This window comes from Lygodium microphyllum, chromosome 17, assembly GCF_053477565.2.
Source record: "Lygodium microphyllum isolate KBCC chromosome 17, Lygodium_microphyllum_v1.1.10, whole genome shotgun sequence".
Taxonomy (NCBI): Eukaryota; Viridiplantae; Streptophyta; class Polypodiopsida; order Schizaeales; family Lygodiaceae; genus Lygodium; species Lygodium microphyllum.
Genome location: NC_141151.1, coordinates 44,492,438 through 44,500,489, shown reverse-complemented (window position 1 = coordinate 44,500,489; position 8,052 = coordinate 44,492,438). Strand labels below are relative to the sequence as shown.

Below are 8,052 nucleotides of genomic sequence, written 5' to 3'. Positions count from 1 at the left end.
GAACCATGGTGCAGGACACGGGCCTCCTCGCGCACACAGGCAGCCGCTCAGTTGTCCATGCCCTTAACTCTGACCCGGTCGTTCACCTGCCAAGAGAGAAGGAGAGAGCCGCCATAGATCCACATCAGAAGTTGAAACCTTTGGATTGAGAGAGAGAGGGGGCATGGAGGACGGCAGATCGGCACATTCAACAGATTTTGGGACCTTGAACAAGACTCTTGCTATATCTGTGAAGAAAGGCGCATATTTGATGATCTAGGACGGAAGAAGGCAAGCATACACAGCATGATTCTTTGACTGGAATGGAACGAGGAAAAACAGAAGCTTGGAAGAGCAGCAAGAGGGCCAGTTCAGTACCACAAGCGGTGATTTTGCCAGAGGTATACCACAAGGAAGCCAAGTGAAGACAAGGAGAAATGGAAGAAATCGCAGTCATCCACTTGGGTCGTCTCACCTTCACCAATTCAGAGGTCTTTCTCTCCAGGACCGCATTACTGCTGTCCAGGACAAACAAGAAGTCTTACCCATTGAACATACTTTGAAGTCTCTCTCAGCTAAACAAACAGCTGAATTTGCTTAATGCTCAGAAATTCATCATCCATGTACTTGATGATAGCCGCTGCCTCTTCGTTCAGCCCATGTTATGGACATGATCCAGAAAAAGATTCAGGAATTCTGAGAACAGTGCACCTTCGAAAAGTCCATGTGAGACACATGGTTACAGATTTTAATAACACATTAATTCACTTACAGGGACAACATAAGAGAATTGGGTTTACATTGCAGTTGTTAAAGGAGTGGAATGTGCTTAAAATGATGTTGGTGATGAAAGACTAAGTAGTGGAGGACTTGAACAGCAGTAAAGCAGAAGCATCTTTAACATTTACAGCAACAATCACAATTTACAGCAACAGTCACAGTTTACAGCAACAGTCATAGTTTCAGCTACTATAGAATCTTCAAACCTCTTAAAATGAATCATCCCACATTTGGAGATCCCTATAGACAGTTGGCTTAAGCACATATGCTAGATCATACACTGAATCTAGTTGTAAAACTCAATCAAAGCTTGATACTCCACATTCCTATGAAACTTTCAATCTGCTACAGAGATCTCAGACTTTCAGATTCTTCATTATGATCTGTGAACCACGAGCCATTATCAACATGGCAATGAAAATGCATGTTATTCACGTTTGATCTTATCACAATTCTATATGGTGAAGAATTACGTATTTTGAAAGACCTATGACAGAGTTTTAACTATACAAGAGCTGTGTTTATCTATCCAAGAGTACATTAGATCTGGATGGTTGCCACAAAAACTTGTATATTGGACATGCTCTCATTCAGATGTAACTGGATATTTGTCACACATTATTTAAAATTGAGCTTTCAAATGGAATTTGATCTTTCTTGATTAATCTTTCATCTTGAAATTAGTCAAGGTCCTCTGTGGATGCGATATTGCTTTCACAAACCCTTGGACACCGTTCGATGGGTAAAATAGTCCCATGGATTAGATGCGACACTTGTGCAACAAGTTGTAGAGTCGCATGATCTTGTGATTTGATCACAAGGGAATAGTCAAATTCCTCGAAATGAGATTGGCAGATTCTTGTGCAAGTTTATCTTGCAAGAGGATGAATCATCGTCTTGATATAGTACCCTTCTTGGGAAAAGTGACCAAGATAAGGGAATTAGATATTTTCTTGGAAGTAAAGGACCAATCAATAAATTGGAGCAACATACTTTCTGTTAATAAAACTTAGGGTATTGGTTAAGTTGGGTTAATAAGGTACAACCCTAACCCAAGGACATACGGGCTATCAAACAAAACCTTAGGGATCTTGTCAAGTCACAATTGAACCCGGATCGAGTGCTGGATGCATTCGGAGAGAAGGATTCACACCTTAGCAGTTGGCCAAAATAAACGACCACTGGAAATGATTGTGCTTGTAACAGTTTAAAGAGCACTATTTTTCTTTGTTTGCTCAAGGAATTAAAGGATGAAAATATATCTAATGCTTCAGGTTGAAGGCCTAAAGGGACAGACAGCCTCAGTTACCCCCGACTGTCTACCGCCTAACCCTAACAAAGGGGGTTGTTAACCGTGCCGGGAAGGTGGACCAAACCCGTCGCGAGACGTCTCTCCATTGAGCGCTACTTGGAGCAGGAGGACACTTGGGTGCCGGGGGGGCTCTGGTCGTAAATCCCTTGCCTTTGGGCCCTACACAAGAGGCCAACGTGACTCGGGATTGGATCTCGAGGCCCGCATACTAGTCTATGGGCGGAATCTTGGATTAGTAATCCCTGTGGATTGCTGGATAGCCTTTGGGTGGATTATGGATAAGCCTACGGGCTGGACTTTATAAATGTATTTCAAAGGTAAATATGATAACCTATTGAAAATGAACTTGTTTGATACTGTTTTTCTATGTCAAGTGCTATGATTACATGAAGGAACGAGTGCCTAATGGGTTAATTAAGAAAGCTGCTTGATGCATGTCCAACTAAATGTGGTAGGTAATTAGACAACTAAAACAACCTGAGGAAAGTGTGGTGGATGTGGCCATTGGTCCGTCCTACGGATGGGTGGTCCCGGTTGGCTGGGAACTTTTCTCAATCATGATGGATAGCAAGAAGATTGTTTCAAAGGATATGAACAGCAAGGGCGCTGACCTAGAGTCTAAGTTACAATAATCCCGGTTTACGCTGTTTTAGGGGAACGGAATGGGACTATGCCTTATGGCAGAGAGGTCGAGCCTTGCGTTGTCATATTGCTGCCCATTCGAGATGTGAAAAACACTCGAAAGTTGTGTGTGCGATTTCATACTTTATGCACACTTAGTTGTTGTGATTACATTTATGCTCTGCGTATGAGTATAGTAGCGAGCATGAAGGGTTGCTTTCAGTCTATGTTGAACTGGGTCAAGGAGAGAAGACATTACAACTATTTAAATAAATGCATGAGGAGGATATCCCTCTGGATAGTATCACACTTGTCTGTGCTTTAAAAGCTACAAAGAAAGTAATTATATTAGCACCTTCTGCAGATGCCCCAATGTTGTGATGGGTGTTAATGAGGAAAAATACAAACCAGAGATGCAAATTGTATCAAATGCCAGTTGTACAACGAACTGTCTAGCTTCGCTTGCAAAGGATATACGCCAAGAGTTTGGAATTATTGAGGGTCTGATGACTAAGGTCTATGCAACTACTGCAACTCAAAAGACAGTGGATGGTTCTTCTGGGAAGGACTGGCGAGGAGGCAAGGGTGCAGCACAAAACATCATCCCTAGCTCAACTTTTGACTTGCCAACTGGAAAAAGATGCTTCTTACGATGAAGTTAAGGCAGCAGTCAAAGCTGCGTCTGAAAGCTTAATGAAAGGGATCCTTGAATATACTGAGGATGATGTGGTCTCTACCGACTTTGTTGGGGATGAGAGGTCCAGCATCTTTGATGCAAAGGCAGGCATTGCTCTGAACAAAACAAATTTATGAAGTTTGTGGCATGGTCTGATAATGAATGGGGCTACAGCAACCGAGTGGTGGATCTCATCAGCCATATTGCTTTGGTTGTTGCTGGCAAGAAATATTGAGATCTTCTAATCTACGCGACTTCGAGGTTGGGCCTGTCATTAAGCTGGTGGTTTTTGTGTAACACTCAAGAGTTTTTGCTTTTTCTGGGACAGAGCCGCACTTTAGGGGAAAGGAGACCCGTGCTTTGAGGGGAGAAAAACGACGGAAATAGCTGGAGAGAAAGGGGAATCATGGGGAAAAAGCTCTGCAATTGGGGAATAGGGGAGTACGGTGGCTGAAGCAGGAGTTTTGGGGGGGGTGGACATTGTCATCCCAATAGTGCGCGAGCCTTGTCTGAAACCAGTCTGGAGGAGGAACCGAAACGTCACGCTGAGGGACTTTGTGTCCGTTGAAGAACGGTGCTGGTACTCGCCGCATCCGCAGAATCCCGATTGGACGACACTGCACCAGGAGACCAGCATTAGCTGCCACACGCTGTCTGCACTCGCTTCCATGGCTAAGAAGATTGAGCAGCGGTGTGTTGAGAAGTTCCAGCAGAACAGTGCCAAGGGAAGAGAGGTCATGGAGCATGTATGTGCATACTTGGAGGCCGAAGCCAATGGGTTTGGAGTGCGGATCTGACTGTAAAGATATTTCAAAAGGCTCAAAAGTAGCTGTGGTTTGGCTTCTCAAGTGATGGAGCAGAACCACGATTTCAAAGCACATACTCCACTGAGTGGAAATAATTGATTTAGAAGCTGTGAAAATTTGCTCTAATGAGCACTGCGTCTATCCCACTCCCTGTGCAAAATCCGAAACGCTATCGCTGCCCTGCTTGTCTCCCCTTTTGCCTTCATCACTGAGAAATTTTGTAGAGGAGGAACGCTTGATCGATGACTTCAGAAGAACACTTGATCCACAACTTCTGTTGCTGCTACTACTTCAATTTGTTTGGAGGACGTTGTGGAGAAACGAGTATGGAAAATAGCTCACCACATTTCCTGTTATTGCTTCCCACACATCCACGATTACAGCTCCAGACGAGCAAGTCTCGATCAAAGAATTTGTGATTTGGTGGTTTCCCTGATGGCCCACACTCGACTACTTCAGATGGAGAAAATCGGTAAACGACCCAAGCTACGTGAACTTTGCAAAGTAGATATATGACTACTAAAAGGGCAGGGAAGGAATGCTTTGAAGGCATGCAATCATTTGTTTTCTATGGAGAGCTTTATATTCCTAACTGCACTGCCTTGATCAGTGCCACAAAAATTGTCCTTTTGAAATCAAAGCCTTAATATGCTGTGATGAGAATTTGTGGCAATAATAGCAGTCATGAATCAGGATAGAAGAAAGAATCAGATGGTAAAGAGGCAACTTCGGAAGTACATCTTCCTCGTTTACTGAAACACTATCGCTGCCTTGCTTGTCTCCCCTTTCGCCTTCTTTGCAGAGAAATGTATGTGCCATTCCATGTCGTACCTGAAAACTCAGAACTGGCCTGACTAATGTAAATGGTAGGGTCATTCACCAGCAAAGTAGAGGAACATTGGAGGCCTCTTGAAGACGTGGTTGCTTTGGCATATTGTTTGCAGAACATGATTAATCCTGTAGCAGCTCAGGAGATGAGAGATAAGGATTTCCCTATTGCCGGAGAATTCTATCCTTCATTGATGATATGTTTCTGAATTACTGTGGCTGTCATTTGACGATGATTCCAGCATTCATTTCAGTTTAGAGAACCTCAATATTACTAGAAATCCACTTTGACAAGATGTGTATGCAGTCACAAAGCTAGAAGAAACATGCTATTTTGTCCTTTTAGAATCATGAACTGATTTCTATTGTTCGTCTGACAAAAATCAGTGACACTTCTTCAACCAGTTTAAAAGCAAACACTGCTCCTGAAAAATTTATTCTTGTCTAAATGAAAAAGAAGAGCCAACCTTCTATACTATTTATTTTTACAAGGATGTCATCAGTTCTATATGACAAAATCAACCTTGATTCCATTGATCTTTTTCTGAGCTGCAATGTGGACATTTACAACAGTAGACAGCGTATCCTGAAATTTATCAAGGTCTTCTGAAGACGCGACTTTGCTTTCATAATTCCTTCGACATCTTTGGTGAACCCGACGTGAAAGCGTCACAGAAATTTCAGGATGGGAGACACTTCAGCCTCTATTTCAGCTTCCTCTACAACTCCAGCTGCGTCTACTTCAGCTCCATCCATGACTGCTGCGTCAAGTACTTCAACGGAGGATCTAAAACAGATTTTGCAGAATATGTCTATGTATATGCAGCTCCAAAATCAGCAAACACAAATGTATATGCAACAGCAACAACAATTGCATCAACAACAGTTGTCTCAGCAAAGGCAACTCTATTCGGAGCAGGAGAATGCAAACAGCGCGACTAAGGCTATTGAAGCAGTTGAAAGTGAGAAGAAGCTATTTGAGGGCGTAATGTTTCAACATATTTGAAGACATATGAGATCAAGATGGGGTTTTTTGGAGTTCCTGCTGGACTTATGAGTAAGTACTTCCTTCGTCTTGTCACACCTGCTTTGAGGACAAAAGTGACTGATCTTTTTATTCAAAATACACATTGGCAAGATTTTAAGAAGGCTCTAAAAGAAGAATACTTCCTTGAGGACTTTGGTATGGCTACTCGGCGGTCATTCCGAGAGTGGGTCTACATGCCAAACAAGGGTCTTGCTGCTTCGGAGTTGATTTGAGAATTCGAAGAGAGGTATAGTCAGCTTGATGCCATTGAGCAAAGAGCATTGGATGTTGAAAAAGTTGAGCTTTTCTTGCAAGCTGCAGATCCTGCTCTTCAAGAAGAATTGGGTGAGCTTCTTGAAGATCGCACGAAGCCTATGGGTCTTAAAACTGATTGGCAAGATGCTCAGGATGCAGTCTCGACTTTGATCAAGAGGAGGATATGGAAGACTCGCCTACAGAATGGTTCCATGACACCTACACCATCATCTGCTCCTATGCCTACTTCTATCCCTGTTATTTCTTCTCCTCCTCATCCAGTTTCTTGGCCTATGCCAGTGCCTACTGTTTCTACTCCACCTATTCCTCCTGTTCCACGACCGATGCCTACACCTTCTGCTCCAAAACCATCCGCTCCATCGGTGCCTACTTCTCTTGATGACATAATCAAAGGTATCACAGATTTGACACTTGAGTCAGTCAAAGCGGAGTTGGTGGGTAAGTTGAAGGAGCAGTTTGCTTCGACTATGCCTACTACTTCTTCTAGTGCTCCTACTGCACCTAGGAGTGCTCCTAGTGCTCCTAGGAGAGATCGGAGATGTATTTGGTGTGATAGTACAGAGCATCAGCATTGCAGGGATTGTGACTCTTTCCAGGATGCAAGGAGGCAGAATTTGGTATATTGGGGGCAAGATGGTAAGATTTGGTTGACTGAGACAGGAGCTCCACTTGCTACCAACTTTGGTAAAGGTGGAATGAAGAAGTTAGTGGAGGACATGGCTGCACGTACTTCTTATGTGACGGCTAGAGGTGATGCTTCTGCATATGGAGTACAGATTGAGAAGGGTTCAGAGACTCAGTCTGCACTATGGACTTATGCTATGGAGTCTGCAAACAAGGGGAAAATTCAGTAAACTGTTTTGACTAGCGCAGGCTCTAGCATCAGATCAGAGACAGGTTGGGACTCGCCTGTTGACAGGTATTCTATTTATGCTTATTTGGCTAAATCTCATGGTGCAGATGTATTTGTTGAGGAGAAGCGTAAGAGGGATGAAGAAAATCCAAGTGCAGTTAAGAAGACTAGAGGGGGTGAGTTTGTTACTCCACCTACTGCAGGACCGTCTTCAAGACCAGGGCCAGATCGACAGATGGAGGATGCTCAAAAGAGAGAAAAGAGGCAAGAGCCTAGAGAGAGAAAGCAGCCAGGATTCAGATTGATGTCCGATATTGAGACATCTACAGATATGAAGAAAATATTTAATGATAAGATACTTGGCAGTGAGGTGACTTTTACTATTTGTGAGATTTTGGGCATCTCAAAAAGAGAGTTTCAGGATCAGTTTCAGGAGGTCCTGAAGAGGAAAAGACATGCATTGGCTACCACTGATACACAGGGAGTTTTGATTGGAGAGTTGGATGAGGATGATGATGAGGTTATGGTTGATAATGCTTCTGTTTTGCCGCAGGTAGAGAAGAGGGTTCAGCCTATGCATTATGCTGAAATTGATGAGCCTGTTTTGATACCGCGTAGTCACTTTTCGCGGAGCCATTGGGCTAGGGCAACTACAGAGACGATGGTAAAGATTGGAGAGAAACAGGTGCCTTATGTTGCATTGGTTGATCATGGTTCAGAGATTAATCTCATTGTTCGTGGAGTTTATGAGAGTAACAGATGGCCTATGGATGTAGAGCATGGGTGGCGTATGAGAGCCGCCAATAACACTGCAGGTGATTTATATGCTGCTTGCCCTAGTGTGAGGGTTTCTATTGGTGATGTAGAGGAGGATTTTCATTTCTTTGTGCAGGA

At 43.3% G+C, this 8,052-nt stretch overlaps 1 pseudogene; it reads left to right on the top strand.

The window, feature by feature from the left end:
• The first annotated feature begins 3,072 nt into the window (after nucleotides 1-3,072).
• LOC148021842 (glyceraldehyde-3-phosphate dehydrogenase, cytosolic pseudogene) lies at nucleotides 3,073-3,505 on the top strand (annotated as a pseudogene).
• The last annotated feature ends 4,547 nt before the right edge of the window (nucleotides 3,506-8,052 follow it).